The sequence below is a fragment of the Callorhinus ursinus genome, unplaced genomic scaffold (genome assembly GCF_003265705.2).
Source record: "Callorhinus ursinus isolate GAN/ISIS: 27379988/994484 unplaced genomic scaffold, GSC_fseal_2.0 scaffold20, whole genome shotgun sequence".
NCBI classification, from domain to species: domain Eukaryota; kingdom Metazoa; phylum Chordata; class Mammalia; order Carnivora; family Otariidae; genus Callorhinus; species Callorhinus ursinus.
This window is the reverse complement of record NW_027397082.1, coordinates 9,420,120-9,439,606: the sequence shown is the minus strand read 5'-3', so window position 1 is coordinate 9,439,606 and position 19,487 is coordinate 9,420,120. Positions and strand designations below refer to the sequence as shown.

The 19,487-nt window shown below is 40.6% G+C and overlaps 1 long non-coding RNA gene across 1 annotated transcript in view; it reads left to right on the top strand.

The window, feature by feature from the left end:
• Nucleotides 1-19,487, top strand: part of LOC141374682 (uncharacterized) — a 29,897-nt gene that overhangs the window by 1,088 nt on the left and 9,322 nt on the right. The gene's annotated exons all lie outside the window — the stretch shown is intronic.

The window sequence follows — 19,487 nt, the reverse complement described above, 5'->3', positions numbered from 1 at the left end:
AAACTATTTGGTATTCCAAGTGGATGTGCTGGTTTCTGCTTCTTGGTCTCTGTGGATTTCAATGAACCATCCTGGGCCAACTATTTTGCACCTGGGATCTGGGCTGAGTTGCAAAGGAGGTTATGGGCTCTCTTGGCACTGAAGGATAAACCTAGAATAGATCCACTTGATAACTGGCTGGGAGTGAAGGGTCTCTGAGTCCTTCTCCCCAGGGATAAGTTGCAAACTGTGTGAACTCTTTATTTCTCTAATTGAGACCCAAGCAACAGATCTGTATCTCTGTTGATTGGTTCAATTATAGAAACACACACACATGTAGACAAGCCCATGTGGACATTTTCAATTGAATTTAATTAGCAGTTTCAGGAAAGAGACTTTAAAATTTTAATTAGGAAGTCCAATCCAAAACTGTTTACATTGTTTTTGAGCAGATACAGGTTAGCCCTGTGGATGTTATTGGTTGCAGCAGGCCTGGGAAACCACTCCAAAGAAAAAATTTCCTCACATGTGGGTTCTAACCATATGTGTTGTCTACATTTGCATACCTTCATCCATGTCCAGCACCCTAGGTGCTCCCTTTTTTATTCACAAATGCACACACAGACACACATATATACACACACACTCTATCCTCTCAACTTTTCTCCCTTTTCCACTGAACATGTGGTTTCTTTGTTGCTTCTTCTTTTTTTTTTTTTTAAGATTTATTGACTGATTTGAGAGAGAGCGTGAGCGTGAGTGGGAGGGAGGGGCAGAGGGAGAAGGAGAGAGGGAATCTCAAATAGATGTGGGCTTGATCTCATGACCCTGAGATCATGACCTGAGCTGAAATCAAGAGTCAGACCTCAACTGACTGAGCCACCCAGGTGCCCCTCTTTGGTGCTTCTTAACTAGAGAAAATGTTAATGGTAGCTCTTGCCTGTTCTTTCTCCCCTCACACATTGCTACACACCATAACCCAACCACACCTAATTTTCAAGGTGGCTTTTTAAATGCAATCTATTGTTCATGAAAACATTAAAAGTCGTTTTCTCTAGATGGTACAATCTTATGTGTTTATTTTTGCTTTCTTTGTGTACTTTTTTTGCACGGTGTACACTCTTATAATTGCATGTGACATTTTTACAATAAGAATGAACTTCTATTGGGGCACCTGGGTGGCTCAGTCGTTAAGCGTCTGCCTTCGGCTCAGGTCATGATCCCAGGGTCCTGGGATCGAGCCCCGCATCGGGCTCCCTGCTCGGCGGGAAGCCTGCTTCTCCCTCTCCCACTCCCCCTGCTTTTGTTCCCTCTCTTGCTGTGTCTCTCTCTGTCAAATAAATAAAATCTTAAAAAAAAATGAACTTCTATTTTAAAAGAGGAAACAAAGGCAATGTGTACACAAGAGTGCGTAATGATTGCAGCTTTTGTAAGAATTATCTGTTCAACAATAAGAATCAAAAGGAGGAATACACTTGAAAATAATTCTGTTTACTTTCTGATTATAACATGATTTAATAGTCAATACAAAAAAAAAACCTCTCAGACACATGTATTTAGAGGCCATTGGAACCTTGGAGCCTTCGGCAAGAAGAGTGGAGAGGGTCCTATGGCCACAGGGATGGGTTAAGCATGGCAAGTCACTAGAGAGAATGTGGTTTGCCCTCTTTCAGGGCATTGCTTCTAAAGGCTTCTCAGGACATGACATATAGTTCATGTCAAGAATATGGCCATGGCTATTAAACTGAGTAAATAGACTTTCTGTACTTCCAAAAGCATGAGCACAATGCTGCTCTACCCAGTCACATGATTCAAACCTGGGTTGCATTTTATCTTTGGCATCGTACGAACTGATGCTAACCCTCAATCTGGGATAAAGATGTCCTAGATAGAATCTGCACTGGAGATTTTAGAAAAGCAGAAGCTTTAGAAAAGCAGAAGTTTTCTCTCCCCATATTGTCTAATCTTTCTCTAAAGAACAGAATAGCAAGCACATGCCCGAGGATTAATTGTTGTAAATCTCCATCACAGTGAAAAAGAGGAATCCTGAGACTTGGCCAGCTGTTAAAAAGACATTAACAGTAACTTCTCAAAACTGCTTTTGATTTAGGGCTGTACTCATTTCTAACACATTCATAAAGGGCAGGAGAAGGAAAGGAAATCAAGAAAAGATGAAAGGAAAGGAGGGGCGTCTGGGTGGCTCAGTCGTTAAGCATCTGCCTTTGGCTCAGATCATGATCCCAGGGTCCTGGAATCTAGACCCGCATCTGGCTCCCTGCTCAGTGGGAAGCCTGCTTCTCCCTCTCCCACTCCCCCTGCTTGTGTTCCCTCTCTCGCTGTCTCTCCCTCTGTCAAATAAATAAATAAAATCTTAAAAAAAAAAAAAAGAAAGGAAGGGAAGGGGATGGGAAGAAAATATACACAGGGTTTTTTCAAATTGCAACTGACACTCTGTCAATGAGTTTGCTAAAGCTACCTTATACTTTATCTTCCTTTCTTATTAGGGTTATCTAAGCCCATTAAATAGTTACAATGTACAAATTAATCTGAGAGGGAGACATAAAATTAAATATGTAACCTAAGGGGATATTTGAGTACCAGGATTCTTTTTCCAGCTATGACACAGATCCCTGAATGTGCTGGAAGACACTAGAAGGCCAGAATGTGGGCAGCAGAGAAAAAACCCTAAGCCCTGTGGACTGTTTACTTAGAATGAAAACATTTGTAGCTTCATTATGTTGTACATAAAAGTGAGAAGAATGATACAGACATTCTATGAGTTGAGAAAGAAATTTTTAATACTGGCACACTTGAGATGCTATTGCAATTTGATGATTCTGCTCTATGGGGTAGTATGTTTCAGATTGAAACTGGAAAGTTACTTTTTCAGGAAAAAGACATTAGAACCACATATGCATTTACTCCAACTCTGCAGCAAGCACTGAAATAAGAAGGTAAACCTCCCCTCAGAGCACTCAGAGTGCTCTCAGCAAAGCAGAGAGAGACACACAGTTCCCAGTGCCTTGCAAAGAGCAGGAGAAGACATCTCCAGGATGACAAGTGTTTTTATCAAGCATGTTGTAGGGAATAAAAACCTCCTTAACAATAGCACTGAAAAAGGCCATACTCAAATTTTGGGCAAGTGTATAAATATAAACAAGTAAATGAAATTGATCAAACAACAACAGCTTTCCTCCCCCAATTTGAAAACCCTTTCCTTTTGTATCACCAGTATTGATGAATGACACTATAATCCAGAAGACCGGGAATAATTTTGATGCCCATTTTCATAATATACACAGCACCTAGAGAGAATATCAATAAGGAAATAGCAGACCTAAACAATACTGAGACATATACAGAACACACCACCTAACAACAGCAAAATTCATGTTCTTCTCAAGCACACATGGAACATTCTACAGGATAGATCACACATGAGGTCACAAAACTAATCTTAACAAATTTAATAAAATTAAAATCTTCCCAAGTTCTTCTTTTTTGACCATAACAGAATAAAACTAAAACCACCATAAGAAAAACAGGAACATTTGCAAACACATGGAAATTAAACAACACACTTTTCAATAACCATTGGGTTAAAGAAGAAACAAAAAGGGAAAAATATCTTGAGACAAACAAAAACAAAAATTTGAGGACAGAAAACAGTAGAAAAATTGATGAAACTGAGATGGTTTTTTGAAAAGATAAGCAAAATTGAAAAACTCTTAGCTATACTAACCAAGAAAAAAGAGAGAAGACTCAAATAAATAAAAGCATAAATGAAAGAAGAAATATTACAGCTGATACCATGAAGCAGGGGGGGTTGGGAGCCATAAGAGACTATCATGAACAATTATACACCAATGAATTGAACAACCTAGAAGGGACAAACTTCTAGAAACATACAACCTACCAAGACTGAATCAAAAGAAAGAAAAAGCCTGAACAGACCAATTGCAAATAAGGAGATAAAATCAGTAATCAAAAACCTCCTAAGAAAGAAAAGCCCAGAATCAGATGGCCTCACATATGAATTCTGTGAAACATTCAAAGAAGAAATACCAGTAATTCTTAAACTCTTCCAAAATATGAAAGAAGAAGGAATACTTCCAAACTCATTTTATGAGGCTAGCATCAGGCCGATACCAAAGCCAGAAAAAGGCACCAGAAGAAAGAAAATTACAGGCCATTATCCTTGACTAACATAGAAGCAAAGATCCTCAATAAAACCAAATTCAACAGCACATTAAAAGGATCATATACCATGACCAAATGGGATTTATCACTGGGATACAAGAATGATTCAACATACACCATAACAATCAATCAATGTGACATTAACATAATGGAAGACAAAAAATTATATGATCATCTCAATAAATGCAGAAAAAACCATTTGACAATATTCAACATCCATTCATGATAAAAACTTTCAACAAAATAAGCTTAATAGGAAATTTCCTCAACACAAATAAGATCATTGGATGGAACTGGAGGGGATTATGCTAAGTGAAATAAGTCAAGCAGAGAAAGACAGTCATAATATGGTCTCAAATCATATGTGGAACATAAGAAATAGCACAGAGGACCACAGGGGAAGGGAGGGAAAACTGAATGGGAAGAAATCAGAGAGGGAGACAACCATGAGAGACTCTCGACTTGGGGAAACAAACTGAGGGTTACAGAAGGAAGGGGTGTGGGAGGATGGGGTAGCTGGATGATGAGTATTAAGGAGGGCATGTGTTGTGATGAGCACTGGGTGTTACACATAGCTAATGAATCGTGGAACACTACATCAAATCTAATGATGTACTGTATGTTGGCTAACTGAACATAATAATAATAAAAAAAGATCATATATGAAAAGCCCACAGCTAACATCATACTCAATGGTGAAAAACTGAAAGCTTTTCCTCTATGATCTGGAACAAGAGAAGGATGTCTACTTCCACCACTTCTATTCAACGTAGTACTGGAAGTCCCAGACAGAGAAATTAGATGAGAAAAAGAAATGAAAGGTATATAAGACAGGGGTGCCTGGGTGGCTCAGTCACTAAGCGTCTGCCTTCGGCTCAGGTCATGATCCTGGGGTCCTGGGATGGAGCCCCGCATCGGGCTCCCTGCTCCGCTGGAAGCCTGCTTCTCCCTCTCCCACTCCCCCTGCTTGTGTTCCCTCTCTCACTGTGTCTCTCTCTGTCAAATAAATTAAAAAAAAAAAAAACTTAAAAAAAAAAGAAATGAAAGGTATATAAGCCAGAAAGAAGTGAAATTATTTTTCTTAGGCCATGACATGATCTTGTGTGTAGAAATCCCTAAAGACTCCCCCAAAATTGTTGGAATGAATTCAGTAAATTTGCAGCCTACAAAATTAACATGCAAATCAGCTCTATTTTTATATACTAACAGTAAACTATCTGAAAAGGAAATCAAGAAAATAACCCCCAAAATAATAAAATACATAGGAATAAACTTAACCAAGATGGTGAAAGATTTGTACACTGAAAACTATAAAACACTGATGAAAGAAATTTTAAGAGACATACATAAATAGAAATATACCCTACGCTCATGGATAGAAAGAATTAATATTATTAAAAGTCACACTACCCAAAGCAATCTACAGATTCAATGAAATCCCTATAAAAATCCCAATGGCATTTTTTTTAAGAAATAGAAAAAAACAATCCTACAATTCATATGAAACACAAATGATCCTGAATAGCCAAACCAATTTTGAGTAAGAAGGACAAAGCTGGAGGCATTATACGTCCTGATTTCTGTATTTATTACAAAGCGACAGTAATTAAAACAATATGGTACTGACATAAACTCAGACATCTAGATCAATGGAACAGAATAGAGGGCCCAGAAATAAACTTAGACATATATTGTCAACTTATCTTTGACAAAGGTGCCAAGAATACACGATAGGGAATGAATGGGCTCTTTAATAAATGGTGTTGAGAAAACTGGATATCCATATTCAAAAAAATGAAATTTAACCTTTATACCATATACAAAAATAAATTCAAATGGACTAAAGACTTAAATGTAAGACAGAAACTGTAAAATTTCTAGAAGGAAACAGAAAAAAAAGCTTCTGAACGTTGGCCTTGTCAATGATTTCTTTGATAATGACACAAAATCACAGGAAATAAAAGCAAAAATAGACATGTGGGACTACATCACAGGTATTTGAAAAAGTGCTCAACAATTCTAATCATCAGGGAAATGCCAATCAAAACCACAATGAGATATTACATCATACATGTTAGGCAGGCTATTATCAAAATAAACAAAGGAAACAACAACAGCAAAAACAAATGATGGTGCTCACCGGTGAGGAGAAAAAGGAACCCTTGTATAGAGTTAGTAGGAAATTGGTGTAGCCACTATAGAAAACAGTATGGAGGTTCATCAAAAAATTAACATTTTTAAAAATAATAGAACATATCTTCTAGCAATCTCATTTATGGGTAGCTCTCCAAAGAAATTGAAATCAGGATCTGGAAGAGATATCTGCTTTTCTACATTCACTGCATTACTATTCAAACTAGCCAAGACATGGAAGCATCTACATGTCCATTAATGGATAAATGGCTAATGTGGTGTTTACACACAATGGAATATTATTAAACCTTTTAAAAGAAGCAAATCTATTTGGGGCACTATGGATGAACGTGGAGGACATTGTTAAAGGAAATAAACCAGACAGAAAGACAAATACTACATGATACCACTTACGTGAGGAATCTAAAATTGTCCAAGTCATAGGAGCAGACAGCAGAAGGGTGCTTGCCATGGGGTGCTAGAAGGGGGCAATGAGGAGGTCCTCATCAGAGAATACAAAGTTTGTTATACAAGTAAGTCCTAGAAATCTACTACACCTCCTAGTGCCAATAGTTAACAATACTGTATTACATACTTAAAATTTTGCGAAGATTGGCGCATGGGTGGCTCAGTTAAGTGACCGACCCTTGATTTTGGCTCAGCTCATGATCTCAGGGTCGTCGTGAGACGGAGCCCCGTGTTGGGCTCCACGCTCGGCAGGAAGTCTGCTCGAGATCCTTTCTCCCTCTGCCCCTCCCCCTGCTCTCCCTCCTCTCTCTCTCTCTCAGGTAAATAATCTTTAAAAAATTTTTTTTTGATGAGAGTAGAACTTAAGTGTTCTTATCACACACACAAAAATGAAAAAATAGAGTGTGAGGAAAACTTTTATAGTTTTATAGGATATGTTTGGGACACTGATGATGGTGATGGTTTTACTAATGTATACTGACTCCAAATTCATCAAATCATATACATTGACTATAGACAGCTTTTTACTACTGCACAGCTATGTTTCCCTGACTTAATCCGCATCCATAGTTATGTGAACTCCCAGATTCCGTAAAAGCCCTATCAATTCCTTCTGGGTGTTTTGACAGTGGTGAGTTGCTACCATGTAGTGGCCACTATGTTCTCCTCACTCCTGAGATCATGCCTATTGTTGCTTCCAAAGCTCCAATGTTAGAACAGGTATACAAGGCAGAGCAGCTTACTCTTTAAAGGCACCGTCCATTCCTGGCTCCTGTTCCCTCCGAAGGTCCTCTCAAGGGTTTTGTGAATTACCTCCTGAGCTAGGCAGTGGGATCATTCACCAACTCCTCTGCTTAAGATTGCCTAAGGAGAAAAAAAGCATTTGCGACTAAGGAAGCTCCAGCAAACTCTTAAAAACTTCTTTTATTGCAGGTAATTGTGTTTGCTTCCTTGTCATTCTCTGACAGAAAAATAAATAGAAGTGTTATTATCCCCAAAGGACCTGCTCAAATCTTCCCAACTAGTAATGAGGTAGTGAATTCTCTGCACTATGATTTAAAGGCGAAAGGAAGAAAGTTCCTTGCAGGAAGATGAAAAGGAAATTGGTGAGACAGGACCACATTCAGGAATGGGGAAAGCTAAACATAAGTGCTGGAGGACATTACGGAACTGAAGAAAACAAGAAGCATGTGAGATTCCTGCCCGCCTTTGGCTGCACTGTTACAGATCTGATGAGAGAATGACCTGTGGCTCATTGGGAAAGTATGCCTGCCACACTTTCTGTGTAGGCTCTCGGTAGTAGGCATCTGAGTTAGCTAGAATTTTGTACTTTATTTTCAGCTGTGGTCTTGATAGCTGGGGAAGACCTGGTCTTAAGAAGAAAGGAATTTTAAACCTGAACTGGGATATACGGTCAACAAGCCTGGAGGTGTCTTCCTGGCTCGTAACAATTCCTCCTTTTCTGGAAACTGCTTGAATATACAAGGAAAGGTACCATGGCCATGTCTATCATGGAATGGTCCCTGTATAGAACAATGATGAAGAGGACAGTGTCTGTACTCTGACTTTTTGAGTTCAAAACCGGGCTCTTCTCACCAGCTATGACCTTGGCAAGTGTCTCATCTGTCTCTGTCTTACTTTCTCCTATGTGAAATGGAGATTTTGGTAATACCTGCTTTTGAGCTACTTTGAGGATTAAATAAGATATATTTCTGAAGCACTAAGAGCACTGCCTTGTCCACAGTAGACATTCCTTCTATGTGTTGTTACCTCCTGCCATGGAGACTGATCCAGGGGCACATAGCTCACCCAAGGCAGCCCACTCAAAAATCTAACTACTTAGAACTATAAACCAGAAATGGAAATCAAATCATGAACTCTGAGCCACATTCATGGTAGCTTGAGAAAATGCCCCTGAACCCCTGCTCCTGGGTTCCTGGTCTTTCCAATCTTGCCTGTTCATCCCCAGTTTTCTGTGAAATGATTCAATATGTGTTCAGTAAAAGGACTCAGTTTGCATCCCAGGAAAGGAGTGCAGGATGTCTGAAAAATGGTGGGTACTGATGCCTGAGCTGGTAATTGGAGACAGGATGACAAGGAGACAAGAAAATAAGATGAATCTAGAATCGGAAAGACGAGGACACATTTGTGAGGCTTTTGCTCCTATATAGCAAGGTACCTTTTAGTTCTTCTAACAATCCCTACTCTCCCATTCCTCAGTGTCTTTGCACACACGCTGTCCCTTCTTCTGCTCATCCCATTCTCTCCCTTCTACCCATCCTAAAGATGCCAGCCTGGGTGTTATTTCCTAGGGGAAGACTTTAAACCACTGTGCTAGGTCAGTTTCCATCCCTTGACCACCATGCTAACTGAACTCTTGCAAAACTATCCTGTACTACTACTGTGCACCTATTATATTTATAATTGTATAATTGTAAGATGCTCGGTTAATCTCTGAACTATCCCACTACCCTGTAAGCTGCTGAGAACAAGAAAACATCTGACCTGCTCATTGCTATTCCCAGCATTCGGCACAGAGCCTGAAACAAAACCAAGGCTCAAAAGAGATTTGTTGAATGAATAAATGAGTGAACAAAGTAAAACCCAGTACAAAATCTTCCTACAATCATTCTGGTTTCCAGAAAGATTGTGTTGTTCCCTCATTCATACTCCCAGAGTGCTTTGCAGATATGTTGATTGTTCTAACTATATCATGTCCTAGTTAGGGTGGGTTGTGACTAAGTTGTGAGCTCTTGGATGGCAGGGTTTATAACCAAGTTCTCATTTTATTCCTACTGCCACTGTGCCTGGCACATGACAGGTACTCGATTCAGATTTGTTAAAATGAAAGAAAATTTAATTCCCTCACACAAGGCCAAAACAACCAGCAGTCAATCCATGACTTGTTCCATTAGAAAAAAAAACTGGCTGTTTTCCTGAATTGCATGCTCATTTGAGTCAAGGTGATGTATCTGCTGTAACCTTAGAGTAGACTTACAGCAGCCTTTTAACACTTCAATAAACCTTTAAGTCTATCAGTTCCTTGGGCCTCAGCCAGAGTCCTGTGAGTTAGCCAGGTAGGTATTATGAGGTCTATTTCACATAAGGAGATTGAGCATTAGGACGGTGACATTTGCCTGAAATCAACACTTGGGAAAGAGTAAGGTAGGGTGCCATGCGGGTCTCTAGACTCTTTCTGAGTCAAGAACTCCTATTCCAAAATCAGGATCTCTGATACTGTGGTTATCGATTTTTAGGGAGGAGTAGCTCCTGATTTCTTTGAAGACTCAAAATTACTGAGTGCCTGTACCCAAAGGGGCTAAGCACAGGTAAAGGTGACAGAGATGTCCCTGGAAGGGAATAAAGAGGTAAGAAAGCTGAGAGTGGGGGGTTGAAGAGAAAGCCTTTGGAGGGGGGTGGGCAACTGAGAAGGGCAGAAAAGGAGGTGTCTCCAACCCCTGATGTAATCCTGCCAGCCTCAGAAGGAGGAAGTGGGGACCCACAATGGGGATGAGGGACCTTGATCACAGCTTGATCATCCAGGCAGCTACGGTAGTGAGAATGCACTCAATCAGCATTTTCCTGATCTATTTCCTCTAGGACGTGCTTTATGTTATAATGCATTGTTGAGGGGATACCAATGGGCCTCATGAGATATAATTCATGCTTAGATCAAAGTAGACATCAAAAAATGATCGTGCAAATGAATTGCTGCACACATTTAATGGAAATTATCTTTGATTTATGTTTCAATTTAAAATTTTATTATTAAACAAAAAATTGACAAATTGAAGAAATCAAATGCTTTTTATTTTATTAAAAACACAAAGAACTGCATCTGACAAATACATGCTGAAATGATAAATCAAGAGACATGGCAAAGATTACTGATCACCCATCACCTCAGTGGTTCTTGAAATTGGCCTAAGCATCATGAGCTAATGGAAACTCGGTCCCTCCTACCTCAGGGGATTTCATCAGCTTCCTTGGTTTGCTTCACTGTTCCTTCATAGCAGATTTGGTAGATTATCACAGAGGAAGAATAGCTTTATTTTTTTAAAGATTATTTTTTTTAGAATATGTATTATATATGTATGCATGCATATGCGTGTGTGCATGTGTGTACACATCTACACAGACACATCCAGACACTAACATGTCTTATATTTCGGGAACCCAGTCTGAGATGTAGCCTAGAAAACCCTTTCTGTCAATCATTTCCATCCACATTCTATTCAAATTCCAGTCTTCACAGTAGATGTTGATGTGCTGGTGACTGACCACTGGACCCACTCACTTGGCCTGTTGCCATGGAGAATGACACAGTGCGAGGCTCCCAGCTATGAGTGCCCTGTCCTGACATACCAGGGGCCTGACAAAGGCCTATAACGGGGGTGGCCCTTTTATCAGACAGTAAGCAAATGGTCTATACCAAAGGAATTTATTGAACTGAATTTTTTAAAGGGATTGTTTCCAGCAAGGGAGAGTGAGGTTCTCAGATACTGAAAATAGTGGGAGGCTTGAAGGGGAGGGTCCTGGGTTTCCATCCCAGTGAAAATTGGAGCCATAAAAGAAGGGTCTCAACAAGAGCTGTTGTCAAAAGAACATGGTCATTATAAAACCTCAGCTAGGCTTCAGCAGGAATAGGAATTAGCACCCCAGCCTCTCTAGGATTGCCAGATAAAATACAGGATTCACAGTTAGATATGAGTTGCAGATAAATAACAAATAATTTTGTAGTATAAGTATGTCCTAAATACTTCAAAGTCTTTCATGGCTACCTACAACTTAAATTTTCCTAGGATCCTATATTCCCCCCGCCACCGGCTTTATTGAGATAGAATTGACAAATAAAAGTACATATATTTAAAGCATACAACATGCTGATTATACACACACACACGTATATATACAAAATATAAATTTTTTAAAGCTTTTTTTATTTATTTGACAGAGAGAGAGAGACAGCGAGAGAGGGAACACAAGCAGGGGGAGTGGGAGAGGGAGAAGCAGGCTTCCCGCTGAGCAGGGAGCCCGATGCGGGGCTCGATCCCAAGACCCTGGGATCATGACCTGAGCCGAAGGCAGACGCTTAACGACTGAGCCACCCAGGTGCCCCAAAATATAAATTTTTATATTTAGATATTTATCTATCTACATATATATAGAAATGATTACCACAATCAGGTTAATTAACACATCCATCACTTCACACGGTTTCCTTTTGGATGCGTGATAAGAAGGCCTAAGATCTGCTCTCTTAGCAAATTTCAAGTATGTAATACATTACCATGAACTATAGTCATCATGATGTACCTAATATCCTCAGAACTTATTTATGTGATATGATCCAATAATCCCACTTCTGGATATATATCCAAAGGAAAGAAAATCAATTTCTCAAAGAGATATTTCTCAAAGAGATATGCACGACCATGTTTATTGTGGCATTATTCACAATAGTTAAGATGTGGAAACAAACCAAGTGTCTGCTAATAAATGAAAGGATAGAGAAGATATGGTACATACAGTGGTATATATGTACAACAGAATGTTATTCAACCATGAGAAAGAAGGAAATCCTGCCATTTGCCACAACACGGATGGAACTGGAGGAAATTATGCTACGTGGCATAAGCCAGACAGAGAAAGACAAATACTACATGATCTCACTATATGTAGAATCTAAAAAACAAACAAGCAAATAATAATTTTTTAAGGCATCTTAAAAACCTTTCAGAATGGCTGAAATTAACAACACAAGAAACAGCAGATGAGGTGAGGATGCAGAGAAAGGGGAACCCTCTTACACTGTTGGTGGGAATGCAAGCTGGTGCAGCCACTCTGGAAAACAGTTTGGAGGTTCCTCAAACAGTTGAAAATAGAATTGTCCATGACTCAGCAATGACACTACTAGGAATTAACCCAAAGAATACAAATATACTGATTTGAAGAGGCACATGCACCCTGATGTTTATAGCAGCATTATCAACTATAGTCAAATTATGGAAAGATCCCAAATGTCCATCAACTGATGAATGGATAAAAAAGAAGTGGTTAGGGCGCCTGGGTGGCTCAGTTGGTTAAGCGACTGCCTTCGGCTCAGGTCATGATCCTGGAGTCCCGAGATCGAGTCCCACATCGGGCTCCCTGCTCAGCAGGGAGTCTGCTTCTCCCTCTGACCCTCTTCCCTCTCGTGCTCTCTCTCATTCTCTCTCTCTCAAATAAATAAATAAAATCTTTAAAAAAAAAGAAGTGGTTATATATATATATAACTCAGCCCCCAAAAAGAATGAAATCTTGCCATTTGCAGCAACATGGATGGAACTACAGTGTATTATGCCAAGCGAAACAAATCAGTCAGAGAAAGACTAATACCATATGATTTCACTTATATGTGGAATTTAAGAAACAAGACAGATGACCATAGGGAAGGGGAAAAATAAGAGAGGGAAGCAAACCACAAGAGACTCTTACCTATAAAGAACAAACTGAGGGTTGCTGGAGGGAAGGTGGGTGGGGGATGGGCTAAATTGGTGATGGGGCACTTTGTGATGAGCACTGGGTGTTACATGTAAGTGATGAATCCCTATATTCTATATCTGAAACCAATATTTCACTATATGTTAACTAGAATTTAAATAAAAATCTGCAATAAAAATAAAATAAAAGAGTCAAACTCATAGAAAGAGATAGTAGAATGATAGTTACCAGGAGCTGGGGGTTGGGGGAAATGGGGAGATGCTGTGATCCTGTATTTTTATTTGCAAAATCTGGCAACCCCACACCTCTTACTGTCCTTTCTCACCCCCACAATCTAGGGCCAGTGGCTTCTACTGTCTGTACTCAGTTAGAAGCCAGAGAGCAAGGGAATCCTTGTGGCCCGGTCGCCATAGGTCAGCCTCACTGAGGCCACAGGGTGAGGCAGAGAAGGAAGACAAGATCTGGGGGTTGGATGGTAAATGAAGAATAGCCAGAAATAATCAATGGCTACCTTCTGTCATTCTAAACTCCTCCTTTGTGGTGGAGTGGGGTTTTCTCTGGAAAAACGAAGAATGTGCTCCTTATTTTCTCGCTTTGGGTACCTGCAAGCCATTGGTTTCCAATCTTTTACTCTAAAAAAAAAAAATATTCCAGGGGTGCCTGGGTGGCTCAGTCGGTTAAGCAGCCGACTCTTGATTTCAGCTCAGGTCATGATCTCAGGGTCCTGAGATTGAGCCTCCCCCCGACTCCTCCTGGGCTCTGTGCTGGGCATGGAGCCTGCCTAAGATTCTCTTCCTCTCCCTCTGCCCCTCCCCCAACTTGCATTGCTCTCTCTCTCTCTCTCTCTCTCTCTCTCTCTCTCAAATAAATAAATAAATCTTAAAAAAAAATTCCATAGAATCTCCATGCACAAAACACATGGAAAGTGGGCAGCTAAGGCAGCAGCAGAGGTGATAAGCCTGACACCCTGCCTGCCCCCACCCGGTGCCTTTACCACGACCCCCACTCACACAAACGCAGCTATCTCTAGGTCCTGAGGTACAGCTATGGGGCCTTAAACCTGACCGAAGCCTGTCAGAGAACTCCCACTGGAAAGCTGCAAAAAAGCAAATACAGGACTATCTTTTGTGTAAAAAAGAAGTAAGGAAAGAGGGTGGCAACACTGAGGAAAGGACAAAAGTGCAAATAAAAGAGCTATAGAGAAGGCAGAATCCACTGCGCTCAGTGACCCATCAGAGATGTGGACGATGAGAGGAGGTATTAGGTGAATTGGAAAGTGTTTTCACACCAAAGGCCAATTCTGGGCGTGGGCAGTGTTGGGCTAGAGTTCTGGATGAAAGGCACCTAAGGTCACATCCAAGGTCAGGGGGAAATGGTGGCAGGAGAAGTGATTTCTGCTTCGGTTGAGAAGGGGGGATGGGAGGACTCTCAGGGTAAATGGTGGTGCCACTGCCCGAGATTAAAAGCACAGGCGGAGGAACAGGTGTAGGACTGGAAAGACTAGTGTGTTATTTCAACTATGCTGAATTGCAAAAGGTTACCAGTTACTTTGGAATTCCTAGTACCTAGTGGGGACTTAGTATAGATGCTGGAGGAGTCTTTTTGAATTCTAATGATAACTTAAGGGCTACTTAATATATAGATTATTTACCCAGTAGACCTCAGGGACTCCCTCAATATATGCACTAGGGGGCATCTTCTGGATTTAAGCATGGAGCTTTAATCAGAAGAGCCCCATTAGGTTTAATGGGATTTACATAGCTAGAAGGCCTGTGGATACTACAATGGAAAAGGCTCTCAACCTTCTTTTGCATTTAATAATAAGCAATAACGAATATGCTCTTCCCCATGGGAGTCAAGCACAGGCACGAATACCTGCTGCAAAGCCCAATTCTGTGCTTTGGGTGTCAGTCCCATGCTATCGCTGGCGCCCTAATTCATCAGTGCCTGAGAGCCTGTCTAGCTCAGGACCCACACTGGGTGACTTATAATTAAAACAATTGCAATTTCTTTTCAAAATTTAATTCCAAATATAATTTCTCATTTGCTTCACAAGGGTATGGCACTCACAGCAGCCTATCTGTGGGGAAATTAAAGAAAAGCAAGGGAATATGCACCACACGGTGCTTATATTAAAATAATCATTCATACTTTTCTGGCAACACTTTTTAATAAGTGTCAAATCTTTATTACTTTCTTTGGCATTTGCATCCACATTAATCACGTCACGTTCATACGGTATTTTTTTCTGGAGGATGTAAAAATCAACAGAGGGGCTTCCCCAAGCTAATCAATTAGTCCAAATCCACTCCCGGGTTTCTGACTTGAGGAAGTTATACTGGCTCACGAGGTATGTGAGAAAGCCGACTTATGATGGTCTCAGGGGCAAGGAAGAGCTAGAGTGGCCACAGGTTTTCCTAATGCCTTGGCTGCTGGGATCAGGCCCTTCCTGGGGCCAGCTTTCCGACAGAGGAAATCCACACGTCAGCCCTTCTCCACAGCCACAAAGTGGTGCTGGGTGGATGGGCTAGAGCTCTCTGAGCCCTCCTTTTAGAGTAGAGAAGGTCTAATAGTGGGATGATATAGACCCTTGCTGGTCCTTCTTCCTATAAATTTTAGAAAGAGCACTCCTAATAAAGGCAAGGCTGGAAAGATAAAAGCTGCTGGTATGGCAGAAAGCATAAGCCTGGGAGAGAAGTGATGAGAATTCTAGTCTGAGCTCTTCTAGAAATGGTTGTGAAATTCCCCTCTCTCAGTCTGAGTCTTCGGGCTGTAAAGATGGGCTCACCTGCATGGTGTCTGAGGCTCTACCAACTGTCAAGGTGATGAGTGACATCATCAAACATCTTCAACCCAGGAGGAAACTCCTAGCATGGAATTTGGAGGATATGGTGGCCTCAGCCTTAAGCTTGACCCAGAGAGGAAGTGACAGGGGCTGAAATTTAGCAATGCTATCCCTACCTTTAGGGTTGAAACCTCTAATACTAACACTGTTGATATAGCAGCAGTGAGGAGTCTGGGGTTCCTTTGGCTTTCACTCATTAAAGAAGAAAGACATACAACAGGAAACTAGCCTGGATTTTAACTCACGAGTCTGGAGCGCCCAGCATCTGGTGTGGAAATTTTACTCACTCCTTGTGGAAAAGATAGAGGCTGGTTCAACTGACATATCACTATTGTACCCACATTGATCCTTGAAATCACAGAACAGAAAGAACCTGAGGAATGGAACTGATATTTGCAAAATTGTGAAACTGGCACACCTTGTCTTTTCTTCCTCCAGCTTCCTTTTCTGTATGAAGTTCCCCCTGGGAGTTCCCCCAAGTCTCTCTCCCAGTGCTCAGTGTTCTCCTCCTTTTTGTTCTCCTGTATCCTCTGTCTACAGGATCTCCTCTCAAGCAGCATCCATTGCCAGTCATTTGTATCTTAGTGTGAATCTGCATAATCACTTCCTTCTTCAAATGGGGAGAGGAGACAACCTGGATTTTGAGGAAACAGGCACAGAAGCAGAGACTTCTAATTGTCACCCCAAATCCATTAGCTCCTGAGTCTCCTCCACACCAGTAGTACCCCAATTATCAGTTGAGGGCATGGCTACTGAGAATAAAGATTTTATTTTCCAGCCTCCCTTGCTGTTAGATGTGTTAGGTAATTACATCATGGCCAGTGGAATGTGATGGGGTTATATGTGTACCTTACAGGGCATCCTTAAAGGGAGGAGGTAGGCCTCTTCCTTGCATCTACTTTTTTGATCCTGCTTGCTGGAACATGGTCATGGAGGTAAGCCATCTCAGACCAGGAGGCAAGGGCAACTGTGGGTGGCAGAACAACAGGACAGAGGAGCCTGGGTCTCTGGATAACCGCAGGAGACGAAATCATCCTACCAGCTCTGAACTACCTACTCAGGAATGATTATGTCATGGAGAAATATTGTCTAAGCCACTTATTTATTTATTTTTTTACCCTTATAACATGTAACCAAACCTATATGGTAACTAAAACCAAGGGCAAATGATTAGCTATCATGGAAATGGCAGTATCCTCTCTTGAATTTCAAATTCACCACTGATCACCTGTGTGACCTTGGACAATTTTCTTCCCCTCTCTGAAACATATTTTTTCCTGGGGCCCTTTCTGCAAAATAAAATAAGAATTCCTATCTCATTTGTAGTGAAGAATAAATTAAATGCATATAAAAGTGCTTTTGTATACTCTAAGGCACTTGTAGCCCTATAATATTGATCATTGGTAGGCAGGGCTCTTTAGTTTATGACAGGAACCCATCCCCACCAACTCTAAGGTAAGAGGGGTTTACCTTAACGACATAATAGGAGAGAACATAGACATCCAAGAAAGGGCAATGAAGGGTGGCTGAATTTTCAGGATAGTTGGAACTGCAAAAGTCAGAAATAGATACTACACTCAATGTCTCCCAGGAACCACTTGATCTCCCCCATACCTCAGCTTCCTCAACACCTCAACATATTGTGACCCTTCATCTTCGGTATCCACCACCATCTGACTAGAGTCAGATGGGTCCTTGACTCTTAAATTCAGATTCCCCACTGGGCATCTGACTGGTTGAAGCCATTGGCTGGGTTTAGGTCAGATGTGCACTTTGATCCAATCACTTGCCAGGGGTGCAAGGTCATGCAGTATGGAGGGCTAACCTTTCTAGAAGCCACGATGGATTAACTTCTCTAGAGTGATAATAGGTAGAGCTATCAGGATGCCTTCTGGCACACGATGGAGATAATGATCAAAATTATGTTAACTATTCCGGCAGGAGGAAGGGTATAAACAAAAGTTTAATTTTTATTTGAAAAAAGTTGTGAGTTCTCCAGGTATTTCACCCTTCCTATCAAAGATGGCATAACATCAGTTTCACACGGACCAACACAGTTGAAAACTCATCTCCTTAGCAGTCAGCATCCCCCTGCTCACCCACATCATGGACTGTCTGGACATTCACATTACCATCACAGAGTCCTTTATTTTTAATGACCTAAAATTGAAGGTTCCTTTCAAATGGGACACTGATGGATGTGAAGGGCATGGCATCTTGCCAGCACAATCTGGTAGCCAGAGCCCTGGACACATTTTTGTCCTCACAGAGGCTCTAGCTTCCTTGTAACTTCCATCTCTTTCATGTGGCCTGCCTTCTAAGTAATTGACCTACACCTTTCCATTTGCAAAATCAAGAACAAAGAAAAAGCTTATCCGAAGACCTTAATGAGAGCAAGAAAAGACATTCTTTTAAGCTTTAGAGTCCTGCCCTTCTGCTGGAAGAAATAGCATCTGATACCCAGCCAAGATCTTGTGCTCTCTTTGTGCTTCTGAGCTTTGAGTAGAAAAAATACTTTTAGAAAGTAAATGTGCAAGCGAGTCCATTTATTTCTGATTGAGCCAGATGGAGAGGAAGAGTTAAATATAAAATGTTCTAAGTTCTAGCTTCCTTAATTTCACTTTTATTCCTCCTAATGAGGCAAACATCTTCTAGAGGACTCAGATTCACCTAAGCCAATTTGCATTCAATTTTCTATCACTTACAACAGAAAAAAATCTTAACAGAAACAACAACAAAAAATCACAGAACTAATTTTTTGTTGTCCATTTTTCCTTTCCTTTTCAAACTGTTTTATTTAGGAATGATTGCAAATAATAAGCTGTATATATGGAAAGTATAAAATTTGATAAGGTTTGCTGTATGTATACACCCAGGGAGCCATGTATACAATTAAAATAATGAATACATTCACTCAAAAGTTTACTCCTATCTCTTCATAATCCCTTCCTCTCATTTCTTCCCCCTTCCACCCTCTCCCTGGCAACCACTGATCTACTTTCTATCATAGCTTGCATTTTTTTAGGATTTTATAGAAATGCAATCATACAGTATGTACTTTTTATGCCTGGCTTCTCTCACTTAGCATAATTATCTTGAAATTCATCCATACTGAGCATCTATCCATAGCTCATTCATATTAATTACTGAGTAGTACTCCACTGCATGTATATGACACAGTTTGTTTACCTGTTAGCCTGTTGATAGGTATTTGGATTGTTTCCAATTGAGGCTATTGCAAATAAAGTTGCTATGAGCATTCAGGTGCAAGCCTTTAAATGGACATATACTTTCATTACTCTTGGGTTAAATATCCAGAAGCAGAATGGATTGGATTCTGCGGTACAGGATTAATCATCTGAAATGTTGCAATGCTGTT